The sequence below is a fragment of the Frieseomelitta varia genome, unplaced genomic scaffold, assembly GCF_011392965.1.
Source record: "Frieseomelitta varia isolate USP_RPSP 00005682 unplaced genomic scaffold, Fvar_1.2 scaffold_249, whole genome shotgun sequence".
NCBI classification, from domain to species: domain Eukaryota; kingdom Metazoa; phylum Arthropoda; class Insecta; order Hymenoptera; family Apidae; genus Frieseomelitta; species Frieseomelitta varia.
The window spans coordinates 837970-851578 of NW_025109978.1; the positions used below are offsets into that span (position 1 = coordinate 837970).

Below are 13609 nucleotides of genomic sequence, written 5' to 3' on the forward strand. Positions count from 1 at the left end.
TCGCTCCCAGCCACAAGCGGATCGATAAATACAATAATAATACAGATTTCGCGAATTAAAGACATGGAAATACATAGTTTCTTCAAACGTTATAAAATTGCAGAAACAAGTGAAAAGATAATGATAATAAATGTCATAAAATTATGTTGAAAAACGAATTCAATGGCACACGGAATTTAATTGGCCTATTTGGTTAGCTTTGTAAGGACGTACCAATTTGGCGGATGATAAATCGTCTCGTCAAGATATTCTTCTCGGAGAGAGGCTCGTCTCGACTTTCGTGGCTCTCGGATTGGCAACTTGGCGCGCAAAGACATCGAAGAAAACAACATCCTAATCGCGTCCCAGGAGAGAAAACGATACCAGCCCCTTACCAGCGCTCCCTAATAATGACCCTCGAGCTCGTACAGCATAAACGGCCGCCTATCGCGCATTACTACCCCGAAGTGGCCACTCCCTTCTGGCAGGCCAGCCTCGAGTCTAATATCTCATTACCGCGCCACTAGTCAGCCGTACCGTGCTGCCATTACGAGATTGTTTGCTCGCGAGGCCTCTCGTCTAATGTATTGCCGACTTCCTCAACGCGTTCACCCGTGTCTGACGTTCGTTCGACTGACTATCGCTACAATCATGCCGATTTCCAGAAAAAAATCTTTCCCAATCTTCGACGGCTTCTATTCGTCTTGAGAAAGACCTCGGTACTTTCGTATTTGTCTCAGACAGGATTTCCACGTTGGGAAAGACTCTTTTTTTACGGAGAGTGTAATTTTAGCTTACTTTGCTACTGCATCAGCGAACTGTACTTGCACGCCTCGCGAGCCAAGCGAGAGAATAAAAGGAAAAGGAAAGGGGAAACAATCGAATCGCGGGGAAACGGAGCGTCGCGACAGCTGGAAGAAAGGGGGAAGGGATGATATGGCGGCGTGGGATCGCGATTTGTCTCGTTAGACGGTGGAAAACGTCGACGACAGAGCGTCGAGTCGGCGCTTTCCCAGCTGTGAAAGCCCGCCAGAAAGCATCGACGGCAGCGAAAATAATTGGTGCCTTCCCCCCTTGATTCTCGACACTCGCGTAACAAGGTCCATTTCCATGGAATAACCATCAGCGGTAATTGGCACCTACGGTGGTGGATGCGCGGCCCCCCCTATCATATTTCAGAACGAGCACACCGGACGAACTAAGAGAGGATGGGAAGAGGAGTGGAGGAACGAGAAACGAGGAGGAGGGGAGGAGTGGAGTGCACAGGCAGGAACAGAGGAAGCACGGTCCACGGGGGATGCGGAGGATCGTCGCAAACGCGATGTTTTATACATCGGCGGCATACACCCTTTCGTTTTTCTGTCTGACCGACGGGGGAGGGCCACCCCCGTGGATAACAAAGCCTAGCCATCGACAGCTCGCTAACGACTCTCCGTCGTGTCCACCTTGCCAGGATTCGACGACTCGTGCTCGTCGTGCGCGGCGTCGCTTCAACGCGATTCCACGGCACGTCGGGATCTCGTTTCATTTCGTTTATACGCGCGTCGAATTGTGAAATCGCTGTACGTACAGCAACGGCTGTGGCCCGACCTTGCTGTGGTTGCAGAGTGATGGGGGAATATCCGTGGTTTCCGAGGATTGATGAGGGTGTACAATTAAAATGTGTATCGTAACTTACCTGCTTCGAGAGAGAAAGGAAGGTGAATTTTCAAAGGCTGCGGTTGTTACAGAGCTAACTTTAGTTCTACGCGCAGGTACACTTCGAAGCGGATACTTGGCCATTTCTGTGAGTCGCGTGAAAATTTGAGACGACGCGAGATCTCGTAAATATATATATATATATATATTTCTATAGAGCGAATCTAGAATCGAGAATCAGCCAAGTATTCTTGCAAGTAGACTTCCCGCGGACGGGATAGAAAAGGAACTGGAGCGAAGGCTTGACACTCGGTGATAAAACGCAATGCGCGCGTGATGCTCCACTAAAATCGAAGGACGATTTTCTTCCTCGATGATTCTTTCAGGGCACACCAACCTCGTTCGAAGGAACCAATAAAAATGGCAGAGAAAAATAAGAAGAAAAAAAAGAAAAGGAAAATGAAAGAAACGAGCATCACGCCCGCGTGAACGTATTTACTCGCGAGCGAGTGCGAAATAAAAGACTGGACACAAGAGGACGTACACAAGATGTAGCATTTAATGCTCACGTTTCAAAAAAACACTATACAATGGACACTCTCTAACATAGACCACCTTTGACATCGTCCTTCCTTTCATCGTCATCACGTTTGCGATCCGTGAGTGTTTTGAACACAATCGATCCGGGCCAATTTCACGCGATTGATCGACTCTGTTCCCTCTGCGTGCCCGAGACGCCGTCACGCGCCTCTACGCAAACTGGGGACGCGTGTACGCGCGTGTCCAGGCTCATTCTCTTGTTAACGGATGGACGCGTGTGTGCACGTAGTCCCACGTATACGTTTAATACTAATATTTTACATCGACAGGTATCAGTTTTCCGGTTTTTCCACTGTGTTTTTTGTTCGGCATTCCGCGCGCTCTTTCCCCTGCGTCTCTCTCTCTCTCTCTCTCTCTCTCTCTCTCTCTCGGGTTCACGCGCAAGAAAGAGAGAGAGAGAGAGAAGCGAGAATATACGTAGATCGACGCGGGGGATCGGACGAACATCCTCGCCCGGATTTCTCGAGGGGTCGAAGAAGGAACCACCGCCCCCGTACAACCACACGCGTATCGTAATTTCCGCGTCGTCGCGCTATCACAATCGTGCTGCTGGGAAACAACGATCGAAGAAACGGTCTCCTCTCTTTCCGTCCCGATCTCACGAACACAGAACACAGCTCGATTTTTTTCGATTCGGCATTTTTTTTTTTTTCTTTCTTTCCATTTTCTTCGTTTCTTTTTTCCCTTTTTTTTTTCAATTTCATTTGCCGTTCCTCTTGTTTCTTTTTTTTTTCCTTTTCTACTTCTTTTTTTAAATCTTTTTTTACTTAAGGGTGTCAGTGGGTCGTCAATACGCAAACAGTTGAAAAAAATCTGATTCCATACCGATATAATAAATTTTTAGCTTACTATACACATCATCGTCACCATCAGCATAATCATAATCATCATCATCATCATATATCATCATCAGTATCATCATCGTGGTTATCAGCGCATCGTCATCAGCGTTTATCGTAGTCGTTTTCACCACAGCCGATGATCGTAACGACGATTGATTCGGGATCTTCGGGCTGCCGAACAAATCACCATCTCGTTACGCGATCTCTCGTTACCGACTGTCGTCGTTACGATCATCGTCGCCGACGTCGGCGACGCGATTTACTAACATCGTCGTTCTTTCCATAATTACACGATAATTATACATTACTTTCCCTCCTTTTTTTCCTCTTTTACACGCGCGTTGTCCCATGGTCGTTTCGTATCATTCATTCGCTCGTTCCCCTTTCATTCGCGTATTGCTTTCATGCGTGATAACATTTATCCCTTTTCGAACACACGGTTGTTTCACGTTTTCTCTCTCGCACTCTCTCTCACTCTCTCTCGTGCTCTCGTTGCCCTATAGCCGCTCTCGTCGTCGCTCATAAAATCTTTGTTTTAAGTTTCTTTACCCTCTAACATGATTATTACTTAGATACCTTACTGTTACTTCGTATACATTTTTAAGGCGATGATTCATTCAATTGGGTGAACTCATTTAGAAAACGAACAGCCAATAAACGTCGTCCGTTTGCCGCCGTCTTCACATCCCTTCCGCAACCGTCTGAACGCTGTGTTTCACTATTTTCATTCCCTTTATTTATTTATTTATTTATTTATTTACTTTTTCTTTTGCTTTCACTCGTTCTCTCTTCCTTTCTTTTTTTAATCACGCCGTATACATCTCTCACGCCCCTTGTACAGAAGCCTCTTCTCGTTAATCGATCGTGCGATCCTACTTTTATTTTCCATGCTTCTCTCTTTTTATTTCCTACTTTTTTCCCCCTCTTCTTTTTCGATCCCTGTTCTCCCCTTTCTCTGCTCTTTCACTTTCCTCTTTTCTTCGCCGCGTAACGCGTCGCCGGGCATTTCCACGAAAATATTGATCGCGTTCTCCTCTACCTCCGAGGGTGGAGGATGGTGTGTCAGCCGGCGGGGTAAAAAGACGGAGTCGTGTGCTCGTACGCGAGAACCACGCGAGCCCGTGGACGTGTTGCGCTTTCGCACCCCCTTTCGCAGTGGAAATGCACCGGCCGGGCGTTTCACGTCGTGTCTCCTCCGTCGGACCGTCGTTTTCTCTTCGTCATGAAAAAATAATTTAATCGTCGTTGTCGTAGGCCCCTGGTCGATGGCGAATCGAGACCTATCTCGTATACCGAAAGTCGTTTGAAAAATTGATCACAGACAGAAACGACGGTTCAACCGGCTCCTGACACCTAGCTTCCTTGGGCGTGACGTGTGATTTCGCGATGCTCCTTTCCGGGGATGTTTGTTTAATTTTGTTCACCGATTTCGGTAAAAAAAAAAAAAAAAAAAAGAAAAAGGATTCCCGTGCGTAGAAATTTCTCGTATGCGCGGCGTACGAATCGGCGCGGGATCGCGAACGGCCAGCGGAGCGTGCCTCAACAAAATTAAACAATATATCGTTCAACAAATAGAATTTATAAAAACGCGCCGCTCCGCGGACACGATCGTCCACGATCGCGCCCCTTTTCATCGTTTCAGGCCGCCACCCGCGTTCGCCTCCTACTTGATTGTCTCTTACTTGATAATCGATTATGAGTTGTACGATTGTTCGACAAGCGTCGCGAGATCGTCCCCTCTGACATTGACGAGACATTTCAATTCCGATAAAAACAACAACAAAAAAAAAAGAAGAAAAACAGAGAGAGAGATATATATATAAGTAAATAAAACACCACGTCTGTAGGAACGACGCCGTTGGCTCGATAAAATGGTAAAAAGTCCGGGTCCCCGCTATGGTAAAAAGGCGTTTCACTAAAAAAAAAACATCGGGAGAATTCGCGTTAAAACGTTAAAAGAAAAAAAAGAGAAAAAAAAAAACACGTCGTAGCCGCGGGACGATTTCGAACGCGCGAGATTCTACTATTTTTTTTCCGCGATTTCTCGTATACCGTGTATCCAGGTAACCAGGTCGTCGAGAAATTTCAACGGGGAAAGCGAGACGGCGCTAACGCGTTTTCTTTTTCCTTTATTTTTTGATTTCTCTTTTCATATTCCGCGATACGATAGAGACACGAACTGAAAATTTCGAAAAATTCCGCGGAGGATCGCACGATCGATTCGTCTCGTTCGCGAAGAGGAGCGTTTCCACCGACGGGGAAATCGGTCGCGATGCATCTCGACGAGCGTCGGGAATTTTCACCAATTAACCAGGATATCACTGACTTCTCTCGCACCTGAGTCTTTCGGTATACGTCGGTTATCGTTTTGTTTTTTTATCGTTTTTTCATTTTTTTTTTTCGCTTCTTTTTCTTTTTCTTTCAGTATACTAGTACGCCGTTGCACCGCGACGAAGAAAAGAATCGAGCGTCGTTTCGCGTTGTCCGTGCCTCGCAGGAAGCTTGATCTTTTTTCCTCGCGAACGCAGTCAATATCCGGAGGATCGCGTGCATCTTGCGGACCGCGGATGGAACGTGAAACGACGAGATCGATGCTTCTCGTTGAACGTCTTGCGGCACGCGGCAAGAGCAGTGTGTGTTTACATTAAAATTTTTATACAAGATTTTTTCGTGTACGTGGGCGTATTGAAAATATCGATAAAATTTGTCTCGTATGCTCTGCGTTCGCTTTCTTTCGTTCCTTCGTTCGCGTCCTCTTTCTCGCAGGCCACCCTCGCGCAGTTCCTTCCTTCTTTCCTTCCTTTCGTTTCATCCCCCCTCCCCCCTACCCCATCGCCGAGTGGTAACCGAACCGAGCGACCTCGAATTTAACGTTCGAATTCCTATTTTTCTTCTTTTCTTTTCACGCGTTCGATTCGATTAAACTTTCAAATCTTCTTCCACCGGAGGGAAATTCGCTTTACTTGCGTTCCTTTCTTTCTTCCTTTCGTCGATTTCTTCTCCGTCGTGTCGACGACGCCGGTTCTTATTTAACGTTCGTAAAACTGAATTGAAACATTTCATAACGAAACGACGCGGACTGTTTTCTCGAAACGGGGCTCCGTGCGCGTACGCGCGCGATAGCAAAGACAGTGACTTCTGGGAGGAAAACGGTACGAGAAAGGACGAGAAAAGTGTCGGGATCGAAGTGGCCCGTCTTATCGTCGTGATTTCATTCGACGACCGGTTTCGAGACAGTTCCAAGACCCGTTCCAGCGAGCATACACGGCGATTACATTACACGAGCTGTGCGTTGTTTCAACGATCCGACAGAACTTCGATCGGCCCTCAACACCGATCAACAGTTTTTTCGTATCGAGGGTCGTCGAGATTTCATCTCGTTTGTCCCTCGCCAAAGTTGAGAAAAATTTCGACGAATCGTACAGTCGAGCTTGAATCGCTGGTAATAATCAGCCGAAAATTCGTTGGTTCGTTTCGATCCTGAGAATTTCATCGCGAAAATGTCGCGGAAAATCTCCATGAAGATCTTCCCGTTGATTCGCGAAATACTAAGCCAATGGTTACCTCTCTCCACTTTACGTCTCACGGGGGCCAATTCGTTTAACATCGAACGATATATATTTCTTCAACCTTTACTCTACGCGAAATAACACGCCTGTTTGGAGAATACTGGTCAACACTGTATTGCTTTCGATATTGTTCTTTTACTTATTCTTTGTTTTTTTTTTAACGTGGAAACGACTCGATAATTGGGCGGCTAAAGGAAGGAAGGATCACAAATCGAAAGAAGACGAGAACGAAAGAAACGAAAAAACCAATGTTTGTCCGAATGTACGATATTCCTCGTTGTCGCTCGTTACTTCTCTTTTCTTTTCTTTCTTTTTCTCCCTCCACCGTTCGCCGAGGATCCTCTCACTGGTCCACAGATTCTCCGTTTATTACCGAGCCCTTTCACCTCCCCGCGGCGCGGCCAGAGGAAAACGAAAACGACAGAGACGAAAAAGAAAGGAACGGGAAAAGAAGCGGTTCGCGGACAGCATCTCTCGTGGAACTTTGCCAATCTCGGATTTCCCCTTGCCCTCCTCTCTTCCTCCCTTCTCACGCTCACCGCGGCTCAATTAACTATCTTTATTATATACAATATATTATATTCGTTAAATTGTTGATCATTGCATGTTCCTTCAGATCCTTGCGATTATCCGTTTCTTTCTTTTAATTACATTCAATTATCCGTTTCGTTCTTTCTTTCATTTATTTTTGGCGCGGGCAGACGGGGCTTAGGTAATAACGCTCATTTTCACGCGCGTCAGTGTGTGTACGTGTATGTTTTTCTCTGTATGATCGTGTACGTGTATGTTTTTCAGTGTATGCGTGTCGATTTCTATGCGTACGGAGCCGGATCAGGTGGGGAAGGAGGAATCTGACTGTATCGTCGAGCTGTGGATGAAGAACCGTCTGATCCACTCGCAGGTATCTATATTTTCACGTATTTATATATTTATATACATATATAATTTTTTGTATATATATATATACCTTTTTCATAAATATATATATATATATATATATATATAAAATCCCTCACCAACTATCGCTCGCGTATACTATCTTGTTTCTCACGTTCACACGTTCCACACACGCACCATATTCGTATCCGTTTCTGCGTATTTTATTCGCTCTCATCTTCCGGGTTTCTCTTTACCAATTTACCTCCTCCTCTCTATTCCTCCGCTCTTTCGGCTCAGCGTCTCCTCCAGTCCAGTACGCACACACCGAACACGGCACAACACACACGAGAATAATTATCGTCCCAAGGTGTCCAATTAAAACGCTCGCTTGTATATATATATTACAATCGGAGAGGGGGGGGGGAGCCACATGTTACTTCAGTGTGTGTTATGTATATATTTATAATATATAATTACTTCTTCCTTTAATTAGTAAATTCATTTATAATTAATAACTGTACAAATTTCAATGTCACCTATATATATATGCAAGTGAATGTGGTCGACGCTCGAGTCCGGCACACGCGTCGATTTCACTTCTCTTCTGTGTTCTAAAAAGTTTTATCGTCCCTTCTTACCCACCTTGTCGTCCGTTCTCTCCGTTTCGTTCGTTATTGTATCTCCAGTCTTACGTTTGTCCCGTTTCCTATCCTCTCTTCTGCCCTCGCGTTCGCGTTCACGCTGTTTGTACGCGCGCGTGCGCGCGTGCCCCGTTCCTTAAACGTACGAAACCAAACGTTCGCTTTCCAAATCTTCCCCGCATTCCTTGTACATACGTATCTTCTAGTCGGTTCTCTCGAAATAAAAAGAGAAAAAAGAAAAGAACGCCAGCCACCGCGCATCTAAAATTCTTTTCTCTATATATATTTATTTATATACCCGTATATATCTATACACATGGATGCGTAATTGCGCGCGCGCGTGTGTGTATATATATATACATACATGCTGCATTCTCGTATCGTGTCTTCTTCAATTTCTTTCTTGTCATTCTCTTCTCTGCGAGAATTTCCCCACAAATCCTCGCTTCTCCTTCAGAGCGCGTGGACATCTATCCTATTAATAAACCGAGTTCGCGAGCTTAACACCTTCAGTTGCTCGTTACTCTTTTTTTACCTCTTTTATTTTTCCCCCGCTTTCTACCACCCAGTTTTTGTTTATTTCCATTTAATGTACACATGCCCGCTAGAAATTGCCTATATCACTCTTTTGCTCGAGGTAATTCCCTCGTTCGTAGTTCGAACCCCCCCGCCCCCCCCCAACCCCCAACCCCCTGTTTTCTCTCTTCCTAACGTAATCGTTAATTAATAATAGCTCGATCGCGACCGTATTAAAATTTAACATTTAAATTTTTCGATCACTACAATATTACACCGCGACATTTGTACACAGAACAATCACATGTGAATTTCCTTTCGCTCTCTTCGCGGCTCCACGTAAAATCTAGTTCGCACTGAGCCGCGCGCGTCCTTCGCTCTTTCGTTTGTTGTTTTTTTTTTTTTTTTACTTCTTCCTCGTCTAGTCGTCTTGCTTCCGGTTCCACACGCGTCGTGTGTCGGTCATTCCCTCGTTCGTAGGGATCCGGTGTATAAAAGCCATTCTTCTCCTCTGTCGAACGAACCCGTCGTCCTTCGATTCTTTCCTTCTTTCCCTCGAATCCACCCGATTTCCTTCCCCCCTCCCCCCTCTCCCCCTATCAGGGTACTTGGTTTCCGAGCCAGAACCGGACCGGCGGCTGCTGCTGCTTTTCCATTTTTTTGACCGTCCGCATCGTGTGCTTCCAGCTCGTACGTGCAGCCGACACACCACGTGAGCCTCGACGCCGCCAAGAAGCACCTCTGCAGTTCTCCGAAGGCGACGAAATCGCTTCTCGCTGCCCCCGTTGCAAGCACCTTTCTTTTAAACCTCACCCGGTGCGTGCTGTGTTTCCCGTTCCGCAATAACCGTCATTCCATCGTCTATCTTCACTTGCGACTACTGCTGGAACAAGTGACAGATCGAACGCAGATCGTTAGTAAGACCGTTCGAGAAAGTAATTTTCGGGCACGCCTCGAGAACGATGGAAAGAACGTCTTTTCTTCATCATGCTAAAGGACGGAAACTTCGGAAACCAACGATTGTAATTTTGAAGTGATGGACAAGTTTTGTTTTTGTTTTTTAGTTTTTTATTTTTTTTTATTTTTTTTATTTTTATTTTTATTAGTTTTACACTTGGTGAAGAGAAACGGTGAGGTAGTCGAATAAGTAATTTTTTCAGTTAGGTAAAATAACTTTCAGGTTGGGTGAAATAATTTTTAATGAAGAACAATTTCGGTACACATACATTATGGGTAATTTTTTTTTTTTTTGAATAGCAAGGAACTGAGAACTAGACCAATAATACCAGATTAGATTGTAATTTTTAATAACTTTTTATTGCTTTGTTCAATAACATTTGGAGGGATTGATACTGAGTGACACTGAATTTTTCTAGCAATTTGTTTCGAATTCAACCCTTTTATCGTCAGCGGCCCTGGGCGCGTGTACGAAATTCGCCACAGATCTGCGGCATTGTCGTTTGAATGCGGTTTCGATTGAAATAAAATCGAAGTGTAACGCGAAATAATCGAAATCCATCGACGAATAGATAAAGTTCGCCAACGTGTAAAGTAAAATAAATAAAATTCATCAAAGTGTCAAGTAAAATAAATAAATTCCGACGAACCGACCCTGACATGATTTTCGCATGTGCCACGCGTTCCGAACCGGCGGTAAAAGAGTTGATCGAAGAAAAAAGAATATTCGCATTAGTTCAAACACCGTACAATTATTTACAGTCATCTACAGTTAAAAAAAAAAAAAAAAAAAAAAAAAAAAAAGAAAAAAAAACGAAACATAAAGCTGAGTCGAATTTTTACATAAAAACTTAATTAACTTAAAAATTAAACGATCGAAGTAGCGAAATCTTCCTCGAACTCTCGTCGAATTGAGAATCGATTCAAGAATGTCGCAGAAAGAAATCAAGAGACGGACAATGTCTCTCCAACGTATCAATTCACCTCATCATACCGCATTCACTCGATACTCTCAAAGTTTTTTCCTCCATGGTAAGAGCGACGTCCCTTTCGCAAAATTCCACAAAATTCCTTTGAACCACGGGTTTTCGTCGACCGGTGTTTCATCAACCAATTTAACCATCCGTTCGATCTTCCTCCGAACTGGCCGTCAATCTTTCCATCGTGCTCTTCATCGAGCTCTCGCCGAGTCGATTATCAAATATCAACGATGGCCGCCGAACGAGGGTCGTCGTGTCGAACGCCGCAACACGAAACCAGCCGAATTACTTTCCCACGTACCTTTATAAGTGATGTCCATAGTACTCTGGCGGGTAATGGTACTGATTGTGGAAGGTGGGATCACCGGGCGGCCGGTGCATCATGCTCGCCGCCTGTCCGTCCATCATGTATCCCATCGTCGCGTCCGGACTGTATGCCCCGCTCGGACCTGCGGACAATGGCGGAAACACTACACGTTACTACGGTTAGATCGCTGTCCCGCGATCGGCGGGGAGGTATTGGAAAAGCTAGTCGGATCCCAATGAAAAAAGCATCGTTCGGCTGCGCGTTTCTTTCTACCCTCGGCGGATAGGAGGGGATGCTAAAAGAAACGGCAGGTTTCCTTCACGCTGCGAGAAATCGGGATCCAACCAGCTTGTGTATTTGATTGACAGCCGATGTCACGCGTGTTGTTTTCTCTTTAGCTTTTTTTTTCTATCTTGAAAGCGATGGAAGCGAAGTCCGACGTAAGTTAGGCTCTAGATGTACGAAGCGTCAAGTTTGTGTAAAATGCGATAGCGAGCAGAGAGAATGAGCGATTACGTCCCTCTCGTGCGAATTGAAGCTCAATTTTCAGGCCTTGACATACGAGTCAAATAAAATTCGATGTAAGTAGAAAATGATGTTTAGTTTTCATTTCGACACTCGTGTAAACTTAATAAAGATTATTTTTGTACTGCATTCGATAGTCCTTAGGAAGCGCACGACGTCAAAACTTTCGAAACACGATGTTGTATGAAATAGGCAAAAAATTGACACCACTTTAAATGGCTGGGACATTTTTATCGAGAGATTTGAAAGTTCTAGGATTTAAAGACTAATTCTTTAAAATCAGGATTTAGTTCCTAGATTCTGTTCTTTTAATTTTTCTCATTTTCTGTTCTTTTCTCTATTGAAGTCTTTGCACTATTGAAACTCATCTTTAAAACAGTCATTATTCATGTAGGAACCATTTTATTATCACAAAAGTTTTACGAATACAATTTTATTATTTTAACACTGTAACAATCAAATCCGTTAATATCATTCAAACTTTCGTGAGAAAGGACACGAGTATTCTTGTCAAAATTGATATTAATTTCTGTTTGACCAGAGAGTGTATAAATCTATTTATCTCAATTGTCATTTACATCATAATCTGTTGATCTCAATTATATAAATCTATTTCATCTCAATTATCATTTAAATAATTTATAAATAATTATAATAATTTGTAGAATATTCCGACGCTTTAATGTTGACAGATATTTTCATTTGTTTAGTTATATAAACTTTTTTGGACAATCAAAGTCAAATATACATGTATCGTTTCAAAATTTTTGAATTATTCGTTACAACCATCCATACCTCAGCTTCTTATCGCATATTTCAGAAAACCAGGACAATGGACACAGTATCGTTAACTATCTCAACGTGATCTTTGAAACAACGAATTATATTTATTATTTTCCTTATAAGTTCAAGTCACAACGAATCATCGTGACATCGACTACATCCGACGCGTTCATGTCACCTATCCCACAGAATCAGCCAAAAATTCATCATTCCCATTTGAAAAGTGTATATCAATATATTCGTCCGTCTGAAGCACCCCGGGTGACCCTAATACTGGCAAAGAGACACGGACCGGAAGCAGAAGCGACGCCAGCAATTCACTCAGGTCTCGACATCAGGGGATTCAATCTTCGTCTTCGTATATCGAAAGTGGTCGACGCGACGACAGCTCCTCTCTCTCTCTCTCTCTCTCTCCCTCTCTCTCTCTCTTTTTCGTAAGCGGTAATGGAGCCAGGAATCCACGGGAGGCTCCCCTAGTTTTAATGTCGGTATCTTAATGTATATTGCCGCGATAAATCAAGGCCACTGATTGCGTCCTACCCTCGGGCACCAATACGCGAAGAAACGGGGAGATCAAACGGGGACAAGAGAAGGAAAGGAAGAGAGAGAGAGAGAGCAAGAGAAAGAGAGAGAAAGAGAGACAAAAAGAACAGAGAAAAAGAGAGGCGTCATCTCGAAATCTCCGTGGCCGTGCCTGGTCATTGTCGAACACTCTTCCAAGCTCTTTCTTATGCTAAATCTTGCCGGGCTATCTCTCAGGGAGCGATATTGCACGTCTATTGGCCGTTTATTGCCTGTCGAACGCGAGCTCGTTTCGCGAGTGCCTCCGTGTACCGGTCAGACTGTTGCGCCAGGACTTGGTTTCTTGGTAAAATGCTTCTACGAACGCGAGTAATTGTTCCCTCGCGTTGATAAATAGCGGTGGTGTACAGCGTGTATGTATGTATGTGTGTGTGTGTGTGTGTGTGTAGAGATGAAGCGTACCGGAGGTTGCGATAATCTGGATGGATAGCTGAACGCGAAAGTAATTTCGAATAACTCGTGATTTATCTCGAGGAGATGGGGAATTATTTCATCTTCGCCGACGGTTATTGTAATTTGAAAGTTCGGAATTTAGAACACGCGGATCTCGTCGAGACGTTCGTTGTATCATGCAGCAGCGTTCTTTGAACCACTGGTTTCTCCTTGCGCCAGACGGACACGCTTAATTACGGATCCACGATCCACTGAAGTTTCGTTTTTTGTTAGTTCCAACTGTAACTTTAATTCCGCATAGAATTCGCTGGATGTTAATTACGCACGATATTTTTTTTTCAGCATTTTGCTTTTGTTTAACATGGTGTTACATCGTTCGTACGTTATTTAAGAAAATTTAAATTTATTAAATCAAAAA

General features: G+C 44.0%; 1 long non-coding RNA gene across 2 annotated transcripts; it reads right to left on the reverse strand.

Moving 5' to 3' along the window:
• Nucleotides 1-2158: 2158 nt before the first annotated feature.
• LOC122528329 lies at nucleotides 2159-11164 on the reverse strand. 2 transcript variants are annotated; one of them, XR_006306547.1, is made up of 2 exons: nucleotides 10903-11164; nucleotides 2159-9544 (listed from the first exon to the last, which is right to left on the reverse strand). It is a non-coding gene; the product is annotated as an uncharacterized LOC122528329 (long non-coding RNA). The 2 variants fall into 2 exon arrangements; XR_006306548.1 differs by having other exon boundaries at nucleotides 2159-9547.
• Between the last annotated feature and the right edge of the window lie 2445 nt (nucleotides 11165-13609).